General features: G+C 38.8%; 1 protein-coding gene across 2 annotated transcripts in view; it reads left to right on the top strand.

Moving 5' to 3' along the window:
• The first annotated feature begins 9,092 nt into the window (after positions 1-9,092).
• Positions 9,093-18,789, top strand: part of SHLD2 (shieldin complex subunit 2) — an 86,977-nt gene continuing 77,280 nt past the window's right edge. The window contains exons 1-2 of one of the 2 annotated variants that reach the window (XM_016214746.2): positions 9,093-9,258; positions 9,621-9,671. The gene's annotated coding sequence lies outside the window, so the exon portion shown is untranslated. The remainder of the gene's footprint in view (positions 9,259-9,620; positions 9,672-18,789) is intronic. The other variant, XM_016214743.2, reaches the window with a different exon arrangement.

The raw sequence follows: 18,789 nt of genomic DNA on the forward strand, positions 1-18,789 counted from the left end.
ATAAATTGGTCTCCATCAAAATTAAAAACTTTTGTGTATTAAAGAACACCATGAAGATTGTGAGATATGCAAGTACCAGTATTTTTTTTAGAGAGTAAATGGGTTCAAAATTCAGAATAGAATTCTAAGAGATACAGATTTCCTCATCATCAGTTAAGAGGTAACATAAATATTGGTAATGCTGGAATTGATATGAGAAATGCAAAGAAAGGAGCCCTGGGGGATTGTCGGTACCTAAGGGTTGACTAGAGAAAGGAAGGAATGACCTGGGAGGTTGAAGGAAGAGTATGAATTATCATAGAAGCTTCCTCCACTTGATTTTAAGCTTTTTGAGGGAAGTTTTAAGAAAGAGTGGTCATGCAGTGTCCAGTGTAGCAAATAGGTCAACTAATATAAGCACATCTTCTATAGAACAGTTTCAGCGGGGTCTCCATGGTAGAGACACATAGCAGCTGGCTGAGGACTGAAGAGTGAATAGTTGTGCCCGGCTGGGGTGGCTCAGTGGTTGAGCATCAACCCATGAACCAAGAGGTCACCGGTTTGATTCCCTGTCAGAGCACATGCCCAGGTTGTGGGCTTGATCTCTAGTCGGGGGCATGCAGGAGACAGCCAATTAATGATTCTCTTTCATCACTGATGTTTCTATCTCTCTGCCCCTCTCCCATCCCCTCTCTCTAAGTCAATAAAAACATTTTAAAAATAGAGTGAATAGTTGTGAAAGAGTGGGAACAGGAAGTGAAGACATTCTTTTCAAAAAGTCTGGTTATGAAAAAAGACATAGGATAGTGGATAAAGGGCTTGTTATATCATGACGCAAGAGACTCAACATGCTAAATGGAAACAGTCAATAGAAAGGGAAAAACTGAAGGTGTAGGAAAAAGAGGGACTGAACATTGTCCTGAAGAACAGAAGGAAGGGAGTGAAGAACCTTCCATTGAGTAGGAGCAGGAACATAGTTTCCACTGAAGCAGGACTAACGAAGAAGGAAGGGCGCAGGTGGGAAAAGTGTTTGGGTGAAAGGTAAGGATTTGGGGCATCAGCATACTTGATGTATTTTTTCAGTGTAGTGGGGGGATAATGTCATCAGCTCAGATTATAGGGGGAAAGATGGCAATTGTCTCAAGGCCTGGATGCTTCTTACTAAACTGTAGCACAGTATTTTGCAGCCATAGCTGTAAACTGGATAAGCATGACAGGAACCTAACCCCCTAAGTGTAGCCAACTGCAAAGAAGAAATCCACATGTAATTGACCAAATAGTGTCTGTAAGCAATAGCTAAGCCTCCCTTTGGGGAGACAGAGCTTTGGATGTAAATCCTCTGTCTCCTTGACTTGCTGCAAGTAAACAAAACTATCTAATGACAACCAGGGCTAGTTCTTGAATTGAGCACCTCAAGCTGCGAACCCCTTGAGCTCTGTAACAATTGTAGGGGGAGAGTTTGAGGAAAAGGGGAGAATTTTGAGGCCCTTGAGGGAAAGAAATGAGAAGACTGACTGAATTGGATTACTTAGAAGAATTGTAATAATGCATTTTTCATGGTTCTGGTATATATATTTCTGTGATGATTTCCTCTCTTTCTTGAGCCACCAGCCTAATTGTCTAAGGCTAAGCAGACAAGTGGAGCAGTGGGATTGATCTTGGTCTGGGTGTTACCGGCCATTGTGGCAGAAGGGGTAAGGAGGCAAGAGGTTCCAGCAGTGAGTGAGCGAGGTGATGGGCCACTGAGTCTATGCTCAATAGGAACAGTTGAAACCAGAAAGTAGCTGCTGGAATATGAAGTGGTCAAGATGGATTTTGAAATTTAAGGTTTAACAGGAGGAATGGTTGCCAGTTAAGACTGAATGCAAAATCTTGCTATCGAGTAGGTTTCTGAAGTGGAGAGAGAGTGAAGTTTATTGGAGTTGAGGAGATAAGGGAACTGTAAAGCCAGGGTGTTACCGGAGTCAGGTATACAGAAGTGAGTTGCTCAGGATGGTGGCAGAGCACAGGGTAGAAAGGTTTTGAACCAGGTTCTAAGGTCTTCAGTGAATGTGGGAGAGTGACCAAGAGGTCAGTAGATGACAGTAACAAGGACACAGAGGTAACAACAGATGACATAAACCTCAAAAGAGGTACTTTTATTTGTGGTAAAGAACTGTGATGGTGAATAAGGAATGACTTCCATGCTTTGCTGGTGGGAGAAAGAACAGCTTGCACTCATGCTTTCGTCTAGGCAATAAGATTGGTTCAGTGTTTAGGGTTAATTTGTTTACAGTGGAACGATGTAAAGGGTTATCAGGAAGTATAGCTATTGGAGAATGTGTGATTTTCAAGGAGGAGAAATGAGCAGAGTGCAGCAGGAAAGAGGGATTAGTTGGAGAGGCTTAATTATTGGAGGGGCTTACATTTTGGATGATTGCGGTGATGATGTAGAGCATGGTGGTCTTTGTTAATTTGTGGGAAGATGTGTTTATGCTGACAAACTCAGATTCTGGTTTAGGCACAAAGCTAGATGGCTTCATTGTGTTCATGTTTGCTTAGCAATGTGTAGCACTCGTGGCCTTTGCTCAGCATGTCGTAGAGAACCCTAGCATGGAGTTGTTTTTCCCTTTGGCAAGACTTAGCCCTGGGCGAGGAGGGGAGGAAGGCAGGGGTGGAAGTGATTGGTGAAAGGTATAAGTGCTTCTGAGCAGGTCCTGGCATGTATTCCTTAGAAAAAATTCTAAATGGAAGGGTAGCATAATTGGCACTTTCAGTAATGACTGTAAATTTCACAAATGGGCACATAAAACACCATCATTTGAATGTCGATTTCAGGCCGGTACAGTGGATGGAGTGGGGCTTAGGGAGATGGCCATATCATGATAATGGAAAATGTTCTTGTCCTTATTCGGTTGATTCCCGGCTGGATGATGACTGAGAGGTTCCACACAGCGTCTTGGGTAATGGAGTGACTGCTCCGATTAGGCAGACAACCTCTTGAAGCCATTGGGGGCTATAAGAAGGGCAAATAAAGTAATGTTCCTTTCCACCACATGGACATGTTCCAGCATGGAATCCACATGCTGGGATCTGCAAGGAGATACTGCTGTTTAGTGTTAAGGGTACAACTCAGGAACAGCCAGATGGAAGGGAGGCACAGGGGAGGTCTGAGGCAGGGGCATGGAGCTTCCACCCTCTCCGGACATGCTGCCATTCCAGCACCTCCTTGCCTTTGCCAATCGAAGCACCAACCTTGTTTTTTAAAAACAGATTTTGTTCTAATAATGGAATTCTCTGTTATTTTCCAAAAACATTAAAAAAAAAGATATTAACCAGTCTTCTTGAGGGATGGCCTGAAAAAGTGGGTTCCATCTATAATTTTGGGAAACTGAATGTCTACCCACCTTGGCAATTCACTATGAACATCAGCTTTCATCAGCTTAGTAAAGGCTCAGGGAAATGATATTAGTACTTATAATTTAGCATTTTTTGAGCACTTCTTATTTTAAGGCTCTAACAACCCCACATGTATCAATCTTTCTAATCTGTACAACTCTACCTTCTGCAGTTGTCAGAGTGGTGAAACAGCATGCTAGTGACATGGCTGTGCTAGTGGGTGGAAGGACCAGGATTCAAACCCAGATAGACGGGATTCTGAGGGCTTTGTACTGTTTGTAACCAGTAATGAAACTGGTTTAGTGTTAAGCCAGCATTTCTGAAGCTTGTTTGTAGAAACTCATTCTCTCTGGGAGATGCCGCTTTGAGCCAGCCTGCACTGGTGATCTGCAGTCTTTTCAACACCACTGTTTAGAATAGAACTAGTTTCTAATTTTTTTACCTTGGTTTTCTGTTGATAATATTAAATGTTATATTTACTTATTTGTTATTTTCTTCTACTTGAAAGCCTAATATTTTGACCTTGAGGCATTTCATATTCTTCACAGTGACCTCAGGACTTTTTTCAAGGTCAGCATCACTCTATAGTACTTTTGCGGTGCTAAAACAGTTTATAATCCAAATCACTATTTTACTTTGCTTTCTCTGCTCACATATTATCATAATTTAAAAAAAATAAAAGTTGCTTCACAAGGTAAGAAACTGACAGCTGTGGAACATGATAGTAATTGACCTCTGAGTTTGAACCTTGGCTCGCCTTTCTATTAGGTATGTGGCCTTAGCAAATAGTTACTTCGTTTCTCAAAACTTCTGTTTCTTCTTCTAAAAGACAAGGTTAGTATTTTGCAGGGTGGCTATAAGAATTAAGTGGGAAAATTCATGTAGTGTCTGGCACATAAAGGGCTCTCAAATGTTTATTACCCTTTTGTGTTTTTTTCTAAGGAGGTTGTCTCAATTCTGTACTGTGAATGAATTATGAAAATAGTTTTAAGAAAGATCAGTTTTAAATTTGAATGGCCTCAGTATTATGCTGATATCAGCTACATTGCTGATAAACTGATGTTGTCCTGATACAGGCTATATGGGAGCTAAAACCAGTTTCCTTCCTGCTTTCCAACTGACATAATAAGCAAAACCTGACTGGGCAAACATAGACCTATTTATTAGATCACTTATTATTAATGTTAAACTAGCTCTGGTGCTGACTTCTCCTGTTCTTTTTGAAATTTCACTGTTGTCATTTAAAATCTGACAGACCTTCAAAAGCTTCGTAGAATGCTTAATGGTTTAAATCATTCTCGAAAACATGTGAGGTATATTTTCCAAAGTGATCTTCTCTGTCTAGCAATATGTTCAAAGTCATGAATGTTGGACAGAATTATATTTTCACATTTACTACTGGAGTTTTGTTCAGTTTTCATGGCAATCAACTTTGGGGTTTATGGGCAGTACTCAGCACACATAACCAAAGCATGAATAATCATTTAAAACAAAGTTGTGGAGATTTTTCAGTTTCACAATGACTTACTTCCTAAGCAAAAACAAAATGGGTTTGGTTTGAGCTGTATGAGGGGGATCTCTAATATTCTATTCTACATGCCTCTTATAGCCCTGATACATAGTAAACACTTAGTAAATATTTATTGATGGACTGAATTTGATTTCTAGTCCTAACTTTGTGCCTTTAACCTTGAACCTTCTAAAAATTTCCGTTGCCTCTTATGTAAAACAGGAGGTACCAATGTTTATCTCCCAGGATTGTAACAATTAAGTGTTTATGCATTTAAAATAGCTTATGCATCCCTGGCCAGGTGCTCAGTTGGTTAGAGCATGTGTCCCCCTCTCCCACCCCAATTAAGCCAAGGTGAGAGTTCGATCCCCAGTCAGGGCACATACAAGAAGCAACCAATGAATGTATAAATAAGTGGAACAACAAATTGATGTTTCTCTCTCAAATCAATAAATAAAAATTTAAAGATAAAATAGCCAGCGCCACACATGGCACATAGCAGACACATAGTGCATTGTCTTCCCCCAGACACCTCATTTCATTCCTCAGTAATGCTCTCTTCCACTCCTTTTTTTCTTTCTCATTCCCTAAACATTTAGAAGCTGTGTTCAAGAGAGAATATGAATGTTTGGCAATTAAACTGAAAATATGTTCTTTTGTAGCCCACACTTGGAATGGTTTAGCAAAAATGATTGTATGCCTGACAGACCTTGGTTTGAATCCTGGGTTTGTAATGTACTAACATTATGATCTTACGCAAGTTATTTAACCTGTGTAAAGTATTGGGAGCCTAAATGAGTACTAATATGTATAAAGCATCTAGTTCATTGTCTGGTTTGTGCAGGCCCAAAATGGATGTTATTTATTAAGTTGAAACTATTATTTAATCTGATAATTTACATAATTAATGTATATCGGGAGCCTGCTCTACGGGAACCCCGTTAAGAGCAGTCAGGAAGATTGTGAATGAACTTTGGGCATATTATGTAGGTGACTGAATTTGACCTTGCCTGGAATCAGGTTCAGCAGAAGTTGTATTTTCTACTGTATTTGAAGCGAAATAAACTAATGGGCTGTTATTACATTTGGCACGGCTTTTTTTAAATGTTGCCTTTCTCTATTGAATATCAAAATTAAAAAAAAATGAATGTCAGATAGGTTCATGAGTACTAAAGCAGACCACATAGATTTTGCTATCTGAAAGTTTTGTATTTTTATCTTTTGCTGGACATACATTTTCAGTTCTCGTTGGTATATACCTGGGATGGAGTTACTGGGTCATATGGTAACTTTATGTTTAACTTTCTGAGCAACTGCCAAACTTTTTTCAAAGCAGCTGCATCATGTTATATGGTTTTTAATGCTAAAATACTTGGAACAAATAAGAGAAAAGTTCACTAAAATGTTAACCTAAGAATATTAGTCCTCATGATAGCCCTTTTGGCAAGCCAGATGGAGGTCTGAGTTTACTTCATTTCCTTTTCAGAATGAAAACATTAAAACACAAACCTGCTCCATAGAAATAGTGTCAAATTTTTATGCTCTCTTACTCCTTCACCTACCTACTTCTCCTAAAAGTTTGGAATATGCTTCCAGTGGATGATGTTTACTTTCACGTCAGAATAGGTCTCTAAAAGCGGCATTAAGGTTCTGGCTTTGTTTTCCTTAGTGAGTTTCATATTTTATTACATAGTCCACTAGTCAGAGAAATTGAGCATTGATATTTCTATGGAAAACATTCTTGAATCAAAATTCAAAATAGGGTTAATTAGTTATGATTAAGTTTTCTTGGATGTAAAAATAATTTTCAAAAATATCTCATAAAGATCTCACTTAAAAATCTTGTGTAGAAGATACTCTTTTAACGTAGTAGGTGGTTTAGAGTTGCTTTGTCTACTCTGCTGTTAACACTACCATGGCTGTTCTGTTGCTCACAAGTCATCATCATCATTCAACCTCCTGTATTCATTCACAGAAATATTTATGCAGCCTTCTTAAATTTACATAAAACAAAATTGTAAATAATTGGTTTCATTGGGGGTAGAGAACTTCAAAGCAGAAAGAGTACTCAAGAGAAATACTACTTATGGAGTAATTTCCAGTGCTAGATTGGAGCGTAAGTGCTCTTTGCACCTTACCTCATTTAAGGTGACAGTCCATATGAATTTGTTTGGAAGAAGAAATATGATTATCAGTCACTCCATAAAGCCTAAGTGAGCTCTGGCTCTCTAGGATAAATTAATCTTTATTTTTTAAGGATATAGTACAGAAATTCAGTTGTTTTGGGTAATGAAAAATCAAAGGAGTTCTTTTTTAGGCAAGTTTCTTTCAGGTTTCAAAATATGGAAGTCATTATCATTGTGGATATTGAATATATTGTTTGCTGAATTCTATAATTTTCAGTTATTTTTGCAATTATTTTGGTGCCGAAATTTATTTATGTTTACTTCACTTTTGGAATGTGTAAGTAAACATAGTTGCATTTGAGCTAGAGAAATACTGGAATTAAATCAGAATTTTTGTCTGAATATTGATTACAAAATTTTTTTTGGCCATAGTATGAAGTTTGCAGTTGATAACCTTCTGTACTAACAAGTAGTACTGAAATTGCAAATAAAAAAATCTACCTCAAAAAATTAGAACTACCACAGGATCCAGCACTTTCACATTTGAGTATATATTGAAGTAAATGAAATTACTATCGCAAAGAGACCATCTGCACCCCCATGTTCACTGCAGCATTATTTACAATGGCCAAGACATGGAAACAACTCAAGTGCCCATTGGTGGATGAATAAATAAAGAAAATGTGAAGTATATGAGCATGTGCGCGCACACATGCGCGTGTGCACACACGTGCACGCACATGCACGTGAACGCACATACACTGGAATATTATTCAGCTGTAAGAAAGAAGGAAATCCTGCCATTTGTGACAACATGTGAAATTACTGAAATACATCAGACAGAGAAAGACATACTGTATGATCTCACAAAATTGGGCATGGAAATAGAGAACAGGTTAGTGGTTGCCAGAGGCAGGGGTAGGGGATGGGGAAATGGGTGAAGGTGGTCAAAAGGTACAGACTTCAGTTATAAGATGAGTAAGTTCTGGGGACGTGATGTACAGCATGGTGACTGTAGTTAGCAATACTGTATGTTTGAAAATTGATGAGAGTAGATTTTAAAAGTTCATATAAAAAAGAAGAAAAGTTCTCATCACAGGAAAAAAATCCTGTAACTATGTGAGGTGATGGATATTAACTAAACTTAGTGTGATAACCATTTTTCAGTATATACATATATCAGATAATTATATTGTACAACTTAGACTAATACAATGTTTTATGTCAGTTATACCGCAGTAGAACTGGGGAGAATACATTACCAGATAAAATGTTATGGTTGCTATTTTATTTTAAGGTATTGGTAAAGGGAAAGAAGCTAGGTAAATTTTGGAAGTCAAGTTTTATATTACGAAAAACCAACTTAGTGGTGTATGCACACTAAGAAACCGTATGGTGATCTGTGACCAGAATGTGGTTTCTGCTAGGAGTGGTCGTTGTGTAGATGGAGTAGAATCTGGCCATGCTTTATTGCTCTTAGTGTTCAAACTCGGGTCTTGTTGCCAGAGTTCCTGCAATTGATCCTTTACTGGGAATTACAGTGCATTTCTCTGTAGAAGGAGTATGGTTCAAATAGTCCTCTTCTAGTTATTCATTCATTAAGTAAATATTTGAAGCTCTTGATAGAAGGCAGGTACTCTGTTATATACTGTTTACAAAAATACAAAGATGAAAAAAAAAGTATGACATAATCCTTAATCTCAAACGGCTATTTTGTTAGATGTGAGAGCACAAAAGAAGTGGTTGAAAGTTACCTAATATGGTTATATTTATTCCCTTCCTTCTCCATGGTTCTTAGGTGCTTGTGGATTAAATTGGCCTTTGAATATTGCATAGGTTCTCAAGTTTATTTCATAATTTTGTGTCTCAGGTTTTAAACATGTTTCTCAGGTTTTATAATAAAGTGTAACTGAACTTGGAGAACACGGTCTGTGAATAAGTTTGAGACTCAACCTATTTTGAAATGGAGAAATGCTTGCCTCAACATTACTGAGTTAATATATAGTTGGTATAAAGTTTTCAATTCTAATTGCTGACTTGCTTAGTTAGTTGATTGATCATAATTAAGAAAAAAGTGTAAGAGAAAGGAGGGTGGCCTGGGTTGTTTTTCAGGTACAATTTTTCAGTATGATAAACATCTTTATAAACAACTTTCATTGATTGTTATTTCTGTTTCTCGTGGATAATCAGACGGCTTCTCTTCCTATTCCCTTTTTTAGGAGACATATGTGAAAGGGTGAGAGGCCTTACGGTTGAGTAGACAAGGTGAGCATTCAAGTGAATTCTTTAGTATCATTGTGACAATTGAATTGAATAATTTGATATAAAAATAATTTCAGTTTTTTAAAAAAGTAAAGTATTAACTGTGTTAATATTTGTATCTGGCATTGCTACAAGTGCTTTATGTTCATTATAAAACTAAACCTCACAACAACCCTGTGACAGAGAGACTGTTATACCCACTTTGCAGAGTAGGTGCTGGAGCACAGGAACCCGAGGATTTCTGCTACTGATATCATGCTTTTGGCAAGAATTATGACAGCCTAAGAGTAATGTGTTCCTCTCTTGCTCCCCTCACCCCTCCGGCCAAACTCATTTCTTTTTTGTTGTTTTTTTTTGCTTTGCAGGACAAGTTTCTAAGCCTTCTTAGTGTCCAGAGGTCAGATTTCGTAGCCAAGGTAGGTTTTATGTCCTTGGGAAATCCTTAGGTACCTTATGTCTCTGTCTGCCACTTTTTTATTATCTTTGTTTTTTCAAAGTTACAGTTTAATGAGTTAAGTAGTTTGTAGGGATTGTTCAGACAAACGGTAAATCTCCTCAGTCCTCTCACCTTATTTCCCGTTCTCAGAGGTAACCATTCTCAATTCTTAGCTGTATGGTATTTTCCTGTGATTTATGTTCCCGAGTTTACATGTTTTCTGTGTCCTTATCGCTAATTGAACCCAAGCTTTCCTCCCAGTTGCCCACATTTCCTATTTTCTTCCACGTAATTTATTCTGTCAGTGACATCATGTTGAAGAAGCCCCCCCAGACTGGAGCACTTTCCATGCCTCCTAGTGCCCGCTCTCTGTGGGAGTTCTCTTTTCTCTTCTGTCCTGTCCTGTGTCTTCCTCTTCTTGGTTGACTCCCACATTTTGCTGAAGAAAGGGCAAATGGGAGGCAAATTATCTGAAACCTTGAATTTCTGAAAATGCCTGTGTTTTCCTCTTAGCCTTGATGAATACTTTGGCCTGTCTATGTATAATTCAGATTGGGAATTGCTTTCCTTCAGAATTTTGATGATTTTGTTCCATTGTCATCTAGCTTACACTGTGGCTGCTGAAAGTTCAAAATCATTTTGATTTTTCATCTATCGTTACCTGTTTCTCCATGTCTGGAAGCTTGTAGGATCTTCTCTTGGTTTCCACTGTTATAGAATTTCAAAAAGATATGCTTTATTATGGATGTACTTTTACAATTTATTACGCTGTGCATTCTGGGTTTTCAAATAGTAAACTTACATTGTTTAATTCTGGGACGTTTTTGTAAATTATTTCATTGATTTTTCCCCTCCCTGTTTTCGCCTCTGTTGCACAGGTATTGAATTATCTTGACTAGACCTCCAGTTTTTTTAGGTGTGGCCCTAAAATTTGATTGGAAGCTCTGAGTACATCTTTGGTACTCACTGACTATGGGTTCACTGTAGAGTGAGCCGAGTTTGCCATTTATTAGGGAGCCCTTGATATCTGCTCCTCATTTTTTTTCCCTTTCCGAGAACAGAAGTCTTAATCTCCTGCCTGGTGTGTGAAAGCTGGTTCTCTGGCAGCTAAGTGAGGGAAGAATATGTAGATGTGTTTACCTACCCCCTGGTTTCATTAAGCCCTCCCCACTAGGTGCTTTGTGTCCCTCTGTTCAGAAATCCTCTTTAGAGAATAATCCTCCAGAATTTTGCCTTGTTGACCGAGACAAAGTAAGCCAACCATGTGGAATGGAAGACACCAAGAGATAACGCCCAGAGCTTTAGTGGTCCCTTCACCCTGTTTCTGGAGGTGCTGTTGCCAGTTCCTGACCCTTTAGAGAGTTCTGTGAACTAAGCCAGGTGGGCTTTGGCTTTCCACCCTGTGGGTCTAGGATTCAGCATTAGTTACCATCTGCTTTCCAGCCTTCAGATTTTTGTTCATGCCTTAAAAATACCTGCTTGGCATTTTAGCACAATTTTGAGAAGGAATGAAATGAAATGTGTGGTTAATCTTCGATTTTTACTCAGAATCTAAGTCTAGATTTTTTGTGTGTTTAGTCTTTTATTTGTCTATTAATTTTTTTTATTGGGAAATACATATAAAATTTATTAACCATTTTATTTATTTTTTAAAAATATATCTTGATTGATTTCAGAGAAAGGAAAGGAGAGGGAGAGAGATAGATAGAAATATGAATGAGACAGTCATTGATCGAGCCCACAACCTGGGCATGTGCCATGACCGGGAATCCAACCCCGATCACCTGGATCCTAGGTCGACGCTCAACTGCCGAGCCACGCCTGGCCGGGCTTATTAACCATTTTATTTTATTTTATTTTATTTTATTTTATTTTATTTTATTTTATTATTTTATTTTATTTTATTATTTTATTTTATTTTATATATATATATATATATATATATATATATATATAATTTTTTTTGCTTTTTTTTTAAATTTTATTTTTGTTTAAAATATTGCAGATGTCCCTTTTTCTCCCCAAAGACCCATTCCTCCCGGTCCCTTTCCCTTCCCAAGTCCCTCTCCCCACCATTGTCCCTGTCCTTGGGTTGTGCATATATGCATATAAATTCTTTGATTACTCTCTCCCCCTCCACCCAACCGCCCTCCTCAATCCCTCTGACATTCGTCAGTCTCATCCATGCTTCCATGTCATTGAATCTATTCTGTTCATCAGTTTATTAAGTTCTTTAGATTCCACGTATAAGCAAGATCATGTGATGTTTGTCTTTCTCTGCCTGGTTTATTTTGCTTAGCATAATATTCCCCAGGTCCATCTATACTGTCCCAAAGGGTACTGGATTCTTCTTCTTTACAGCTGTGTAGTATCCATGGTGTGAATGTCCCACAGCTTTTTTATCCACTCATGTACTGATGGGCTCTTGGGCTGTTTCCAGATCTTAGCTATTGTAAACTGTGCTGCTATGAACATCGGGGTACATATATTCTTTCTGATGAATGTTTCAGGATTCTTAGGATACATTCCTAGGAGTGGAATCACTGGGTCAAACGGCAGCTCCATTTCTAATTTTTTGAGGAACCTCCATACTGTTCTTCATAGTGGCGGCACCAGTCCGCGTTCCCACCAGCAGTGCACTAGGGTTCGCCTTTCCCCACACCCTCGCCAGCACATGTCGTTTGTTGATTTGTTGATGGAGCCATTCTGACAGGTGTGAGGTGATACCTCATTGTGGTTTTAATTTTCATCTCTCTGATGATTAGGGACGTTGAGCATTTTCTCATGTGTCTCTTGGCCATCCGTATGTCCTCTTTGGAGAAGTGTCTATTCAAGTCCTTTCCCCATTTCTTAATTGGGTTGTTTGTCTTCCTCTTGCTGAGTGCTATGAGTTCTTTGTACACTTTGGAAATTAGCTACTTATCAGATACATCCTTGGCGAATATGTTTTCCCAGACCGTGGGGTTCCTTTGTATTTTGAGGCTGTTTTCTTTTGATGCGCAGAAGCTTTTTAGTTTGATGCAGTCCCAGATGTTTATTTTTTCTTTTGTTTCTCTTGCCCTAGGAGATGTATCAGTGAAAAGTCTACTACGTGGGATGCCTGTGACTTTACTGCCTGTTTTCTTCCAGGATTTTTATGGTTTCGTGACTTACATTTAAGTCTTTTATCCATTTTGAGTTTATTTTTGTGTATGGTGAAAGTTGGTGGTCTAGTTTCATTCTTTTGCATGTATCTGTCCAGTTTTCCCAGCACCACTTACTGAAGAGACTGTCTTTACTCCATTGTACGCTCTTGCCTCCTTTGTCAAATATTAACTGACCATAATAGCGTGGGTCTATTTCTGGGGTCTCTGTTCTGTTCCATTGATCTGTAAGGCCTGTTGTTGGACCAATACCAGGCTGTTTTGATTACAGTGGCTTTCTAATACAGTTTGAAGTCTGGTAATGTGATCCCTCCCACTCTGTTCTTTTTTCTCAAGATGGCTGCAGCTATTTGGATTCTTTTTTGGTTCTATATAAATTTTCGAAATGTTTTTTCTAGGTCTGTGAAATATGCTGTTGGTATTTTAATAGGAATTGCATTAAATTTATAAATTGCTTTGGGTAGTATGGACATTTTAATGATATTAATTCTTCCAATCCATGAGCATGGTATATTCTTCCACTTGTTTAAATCTTCCTCTATTTCTTTTTTCAGTGTCCTGTAGTTTTCCGAGTACAGGTCTTTTATATCCTTGGTTAAGTTTAGTCCTAGGTATCTTATTTTTTTAGTTGCAGTGGTAAATGGTATTGCTTTTTTAGTTTCTCTCTCTGAAAGTTCATTGTTGGTGTATAAGAATGCCATTGATTTCCTGATGTTGATTTTGTATCCAGCTACCTTGCCAAATTCGTGTATCAAATCTAGTAGTACTTTGATGGAATCTTTAGGGTTTTCTATGTACAGTATCATGTCATCTGCAAATAATGAGTTTTACTTCTTCCTTTCCAATTTGGATCCTTTTATGTTTTCTTCCTATCTGATGGCTATGGCGAGGACTTCCAGTACTATGTTGAAGTGGACATCCCTGTCTTGTTCCGGTTTTCAATGGAAATGGTTTTAGTTTTTGCCCATTGAGTATGATGTTGGCTGTAGGTCTGTCGCATATGGCCTTTATTATGTTGAGGTATGATCCCTCTATTCCCACTTTGCTGAGAGTTTTTATCAGAAATGGGGGCTGGATTTTGTCGAATGTTTTTTCTGCGTCTATTGATATGATCATATGATTTTTGTCCATTTTGTTTATGTGATGTATCACATTTATTGATTTGCAGATGTTGTACTAGCCTTGCATCCCCGGAATAAATCCCACTTGGTCATGATGTATGATCTTTTTCATGTATTGCTGGATCCGATTTGCTAGTATTTTGTTGAGCATTTTAGCATCTATGTTCATCACGGATATTGGCCTGTAATTTTCTTTCTTTGTAGTATCTTTATCTGGTTTTGGGAGTAGGATGATGCTGGCCTCATAAAAAGAGTTTGGGAGTTTTCCCTCCTCTTGAATTTTCTGGAATAGTTTGAATAGAATAGGTGTTAATTCTTCTTTGAATGTTTGGTAAAACTGGCCTGTAAATCCATCTGGTCCAGGACTTTTGTTTGCTGGGAGTTTTTTGATTACTGCTTCAATTTCATTAGTTGTTATCGGCCTATTCAGGTTTTCTGCCTCTTCTTGATTCAGCTTTGGAAGTTTGTATGCTTCTAGGAATTTGTCCGTTTCCCCCATGTTGTCCAATTTGTTGGAATATAGTTGCTCATAATATTTTCTTAACAATCCTTTGTATTTCTGTTGGGTCAGTTGTTATATCGCCTCTTTCATTTCTGATTTTATTTATTTGGGTCCTCTTTGTTTCTTAGTGAGTCTGGCTAAAGGTGCATCAATCTTATTTACCTTTTCAAAGAACCAGCTCTTGGTTTCATTGATTTTTTATATTGTTTTTTTTAGTCTCTATGTCATTAATCTCTGCTCTGATTTTTATTGTTTCCTTCCTTCTACTTCCTTGGGGCTTTTCTTGCTGTTCTCGTTCTAGTTCTTTCAGTTGTTGTGTTAGATGGTTCATTAGATCTTTTTCTTGTTTCTTGAGATAGGCCTGTAATGCTATGAATTTTCCTCTCAGAACTGCTTTCGCCATGTTCCATAGGTTTTGGCTTGTTGTCTGTTCATTTTCGTTACTTTCCATGAAGTGTTTGATTTCTCTCTTGATCTCCTTGGTAACCCATTCATTGTTTAATAACATGCTATTTAGCCTCCATGTGTTTGAAAACTTTTGAGTTTTTTTTATAGTGGTTGATTTCTAGTTTCATGGCATTGTGATCCGAGAAGATGCTTGATATGATTTCAATCTTCTTATATTTGTAGAGACTTGCCTTGTGCCCTAACATGTGGTCTGTTTTTGAGAATGTTCCATGTGCACTTGAGAAAAATGTGTATTCTGCTGCTTTGGGGTGAAATGTTCCGTAAATGTCAATTAAATCTATTAGGTCTAGTGATTCATTTAAGGTCTGCGTTGACCTGTTGATTTTGTCTTGATGATCTGTCCAGTGCTGCCATTGGGGTGTTAAAGTCCCCCACTATGATTGTGTTGCTGTCAATCTCCCCTTTAAAGTCCCCCAAGAAATTTTTTATATATTTAGGTGCTCCTGCATTGGGTGCATAAATGTTTATAAGGATTATTTCCTCCTGTCGGATTGATCCCTTTTGTAATATGTAGTGAACATCTTTGTCTCTCATTATGGTCTTTATTTTGAAGTCTATTTTATTAGAAATAAGAATTGTTACTCCAGCTTTCTTTTCCTTTCCATTTGCATGGAATATTTTACTCCATCCCTTCACTTATAGCCTGTGTGAGTCTTTTGCTCTCAGGTGGGTCTCGTGTAGACAGCATATATTTGGGTCCTGTTTTCTTATCCATTCAGCTACCCTTTGTCTTTTGATTGGACCATTTATTCCGTTTACACTTAAGGTTACTATTGATATCAACTTATTTAATGCCACATTTCCCCTTTATGCTGATGTACCTTTCTCTCACTATTCCTTCTTTTTCTTAAAGCAGTCCTTTTAGCATTTCTTGCAATGCTGGTTTAGTGGTACTGAACTCCTTTAGCCTTTTTTTGTCTGGGAAGCTCTTTATTTCACCTTCAATTTTAAATGATAGCCTTGCTGGATAAAGCAATCTTGGTTGCATGTTCTTGCTTTTCATTACTTGGAGAACTTCATGCCACTCCCTTCTGGCCTGAAGAGTCTCTGTTGAGAGATCAGCTGTCAGCCTTATGGGGGTTCCCTTGTAGTTCACTGCTTGTTCTCTCTTGCAGCCCTTAATATTTTCTCTTTGTCCTTGACATTTGCCATTTTAATTATGTTGTGTCTTGCGGTGGGCCTCTTTGGGTCCCTCTTGTTTGGAACCCTCTGTGCTTCCTGAACTTGTGTGGCTTTCTCCCTCGCCAGCATAGGGAAGTTCTCTATCCCTCGCTCTCTTTCCTCCCCCTCTGGCACTCCTATAATGCAAATGTTGTTTCTCTTCATGTTGTCCCAAAGCTCCCTTAGACTGTCCTCATGCTTGTTAAGTGTTTTTTCTTTTTGCTGCTCTGATTGAATGATTTTTTCTACCTTGTCTTCTAAGTCACTTATTCTATCCTCTGCTTCATTGAGCCTGCTTTTAATTCCTTCCAGTGCATTCTTGATATCAGATACAGCATTCTTTATTTCTGTCTGAGTTTTGTTTATGGTATGTATCTCTTTTTTTATGTTTTCACTAAGCTCCTCGATCTTACCACCTAGTGTCTCCTTAAGTTCTTTGAACATCTTCGTAATCAATACTCTGAACTTTGTTTCTGATAACTTGCTTAACTCCATCTCATCAAAGCCTTTTTCTGGTGGTTTTAATTTGGGGGTTGTTTCTTTGTCTCCTCATTTTGTTAGGTCTTAGTGTTTGTATCTACATATTAGATATATTTGTTGTCCCCCAGTCTTGTGGGATGGGATTTTGTCCAGTTGGTCCAGTGGAGCCCAGAGGTGTGTTTTCCTTACACCTCTGAGCTCTTTGCTGTAGGCGTGTCCCTCTTGTGGGTGCCCCTTTTGTGGTTTCTTTATGTTCTCCCGTTGTGGTTGGGTCAAGATTGTTGTTGATCAGTCCTTGAGAGGACCCTCCTCTCAGGTTGGCTAACTGTGTCTCAGCCCCAACCTCAACTTGTAAGCTGTTGTACAGGTGCTGGCAAGGCAGGACAATACACAACTAAAATTCCAGGAAACAAGAGGTATCTTACAAAATTTCTTGACAGTCACAATGAAAACAACCCATGTGAAAATAGAACTGGGAGAGTAAAGGGAGAACACACACACACACACACACAAATGCTTAAAAAAAAAAGAGAGAAGGAAAAGTAATGCTTAGAGAGAGAGAGATGTATATTGTTGTTAATACTGGTGAAAATTTAGAAAATAATAATAAACTAAAATGTAAAAAATAGGCAAGCTACTGGAAGATAACAGAAGCAGAGAAAAGATTCTGAAAGAATGGCCAGCAAAAAATTAAGGGAGAGAATAGGAATAGGATAATAGTTGAAAATGAGAAAACAAAAATACAATAAAGAGAATATGAGAAACTACCAATCGGACAGGAAGACAGAAAGGAGCATAATGAAAGAATGATAGGAAAGTAGAAAAAGGAAAAAGAAAAGGAAGAAAAAAGTTATGCCAATGGATTGAGAGGAGAGAGAGAGATAAAGCCCAGGCAGGGAGGGAGTCCGGTAAGAGATTTGGGGGAAACTATAGAGGAAAGCAGTAAACGTGGTTATAATGATAAAGTCCCAGTCGTTAAGCAGGAATATCAAGAAAGTCTTGATATTAGAAGCAAGAATAGAACAAAACAAAGCAAATAACCAAAACAAAACTAAAAATAACCTAAGCAAGACAAAATTATTTTATAAAAAAGCGAAAAAAATTTAGTTAAAAAAGTGTTTAACAAAAAAATTAAAAGAAATTATTATAAAATTTAAAAAAAGGAAAAAACAAATATTCTCCTCTTTCTCTTCTTCCTAAGGAAAAAAGAGAAAAAATAAACAAACCCACAAACAAAAAGCAAACAAAAAAACCCAAAAACTAAACAATCTCAAACTAAACACAACAAAAAAACAGGAGAAAAAAAGGTGCTCAATCTGGTGAGTTTTTTCTGGGCAACTTATGTTGTCTGAGGGTCACTGTTTTGTGGGCTGATTTCCGTTCTCCTGGGAGGTGCTTGTGTATCACCCAGTGTGAGGAGCCGTCTGGGTTTGGCTCTGGTGTCCTTAGGTAGATGGTTGGTCTGAGGCTCTCCGTGGACCACCTCCTCTTGTCAGCTATTTTGCAACCTAGTAGTTGCCTGGTCTTGCTCCAGAGTCTTTTGTAGAGTATTTAGGGTGCAGGGTGGCTAGTGTAGCTCAGGGTATCACTCCCCTTAGAAGTGTCGCTGTCAGGTGCTCACTCTGCGGGAGTTAGTCTTTGCTCCACAGCCAGCTCCTCAGCCCCTACCTTGTTCTCTGATTCTAGTTCCCCAGGATCTGGCCTGCTGCAGCCTCAGATTGATTTCAGCCTGTTGCCTTTTCTGTGTGGGCCGTTTCAGCAGCCTGGGCTCAGTGGGTTCAATTAAAAAACATTCTGGTGAGCCCTTTGCCTGCCCAGCCCCCAGCAGGGGTTTTCAGCGTTTCCTCCAGTTCCCAAACAACAGACCCTGAGAGTCTTATTCTTGTAATGTCCTCCTGTGAGCTGCTTTCCCTTGGGGGTGTCTGGGGCTTCAGTGAGCGGGACCCTCCCCTTTCCTGATGGGTGTGGTTCCCCCCTCAAGCAGGAGAGGCTGGCGGGCTCCTCCCCTTCCTGCTCAGCTCTGGTTGGCTGGTTGCACCAGGCCCGCCCCTGGCCCACCCCTCAGACCATCTTCGTGCAGACCCCAATCCCAGCGTCTGCTGGTCTGTCCCCCAGTGCATGCTGGGAAGGTGGGAACCAGTTCCGTGATCAAACTGGCAAAGGCACAAAGCAACACACAGGCAGACAGTCCGCCTTGCAGTGTCACGCCGCCCTCGTTCCAAG

This window comes from Miniopterus natalensis, chromosome 14, assembly GCF_054644295.1.
Source record: "Miniopterus natalensis isolate mMinNat1 chromosome 14, mMinNat1.hap1, whole genome shotgun sequence".
NCBI classification, from domain to species: Eukaryota; Metazoa; Chordata; class Mammalia; order Chiroptera; family Miniopteridae; genus Miniopterus; species Miniopterus natalensis.